Source organism: Pipra filicauda, unplaced genomic scaffold, assembly GCF_003945595.2.
Source record: "Pipra filicauda isolate LSUMZ 115617 unplaced genomic scaffold, ASM394559v2 scaffold28_size6257848_pilon, whole genome shotgun sequence".
Taxonomy (NCBI): domain Eukaryota; kingdom Metazoa; phylum Chordata; class Aves; order Passeriformes; family Pipridae; genus Pipra; species Pipra filicauda.
In genome coordinates this window covers 4,802,037-4,803,512 of record NW_024104409.1, presented here as the reverse complement: position 1 = coordinate 4,803,512, position 1,476 = coordinate 4,802,037, and the positions used below count along the sequence as shown (strand labels likewise).

At 40.2% G+C, this 1,476-nt stretch overlaps 1 long non-coding RNA gene across 1 annotated transcript; it reads right to left on the bottom strand.

The window, feature by feature from the left end:
* Nucleotides 1–341: 341 nt before the first annotated feature.
* Nucleotides 342–1,141, bottom strand: LOC113987519. The gene is made up of 3 exons (XR_005564189.1): nt 1,093–1,141; nt 861–990; nt 342–764 (listed from the first exon to the last, which is right to left on the bottom strand). It is a non-coding gene; the product is annotated as an uncharacterized LOC113987519 (long non-coding RNA).
* Nucleotides 1,142–1,476: the final 335 nt, after the last annotated feature.

Genomic DNA, 1,476 nt, shown 5'->3' with positions numbered 1-1,476 from the left:
ATTAACTCTAGGTAGTATCTAAGGCCACAATCTTTATCACCATTCTAGATTTTGATCACCCCTTATCAAACTTTAGACTAAACTATTAGAGAACACCCAGGATCCCTGAAAGAGGGCCAAGCAGGACAGAGAGGGATGATGAAGATGAAGGAGGGACCAACTATTGTTTTCTTGGGACCACCAACCCAACTTGGGGAGGCGTGCCTAGGGGAGGGCCTGAGGGCGGGTGGGGGGATGTACGGTTTTTGGGCCAGGATGTAATGGTTAGATAGGATAACTAGCCAGTATTATAAAATTGTAACAGTTATTCTGCATGTGTGTGCTGAATGTATTTTATGCACCTTAAGGCCTTAATAAAGACCTGCTCTCTACCTTACTTTAACGAACTCTCCAGACAATTTTTCTTTTATTTTAGGCAAATAGTGCCCATACATATGACATGCACTTCGCAACACACATGGACAGACATGGACCAAACACTTTAGGAGTATTCTGCTACTCAGCTTCAAGAAGCCTTATGAACCAGTGCTCAGCACTTGCTCACTCTCAAGCCTCTCTGAGCTGTGCCAAACTGAGCACCCAAAAAAGAAGCACTCAGAAGCCAGTAACTTTGGGGTTTGAAGGTGTTTATCATGCCACCCTGTGATTACCTCATGTCTGTGTAACATCACTGAGATGTTTTACTGGTGAGTCAGGGACGATGATGACTAGGGGGTCAGACATCTCTACTTTTCAATCTATTCCTGCCTTTCCTCATCCAGGGCCTTTGTAAAGGAGAATTATAAGGTTTGTTTCAGTTCATTGCTTCCATTTATGTCTTGCACTCCAAAACTGAGATGTTAAATTTTATACTTTCCAACCTGATTTTCCATCATCTCTGAAGGTGGCTTCTTTAGCCTTTCTCCACTGATAACAGAATGACTGTCATTTAATTCACTGTCTCCTCTTTTGCTGTCCTTCATGCTCAGTTGATCTGCAGCTGAATGGACACTAAAAACAAAAGGAAACCATTAAAACTCTCTTTTCCAGACACCACAAGAAAATGAAGGACAATATTTTCAACTGTTAATTTGGCAAAATAGGCAAATTTACCTTAAATTGGAAGTAGACATTTCCTCACACCAAAGAGATGAAGAATGAAAAGAAGAACTTGGCTCTGAGGAAAAAATATCTTTGCTTATTTATTTGCAAAGATTTAAATATCAGTGTGGTGCAAACATAACTCAGATTAAAAAATACTGAAGAGGAAGAACTAAAGAAAAGTTCAATTGTAATGTAAGTACAGCACAAACTTCTGCACAATACTTAGCTGCAGTATAACCTGCATATTTACAGAATGAACAAATATGGTTTTCTCTCTTTACATATAAAGAGGCTGAAGTTCAGAGGAATCAGGCATTTGGGCACTTGGTATCCCCATCTTTGGGGACCTTCTCAAAGTCAGAAGCATTCAGGTCAAGAAGCAGAGAAGAGGAG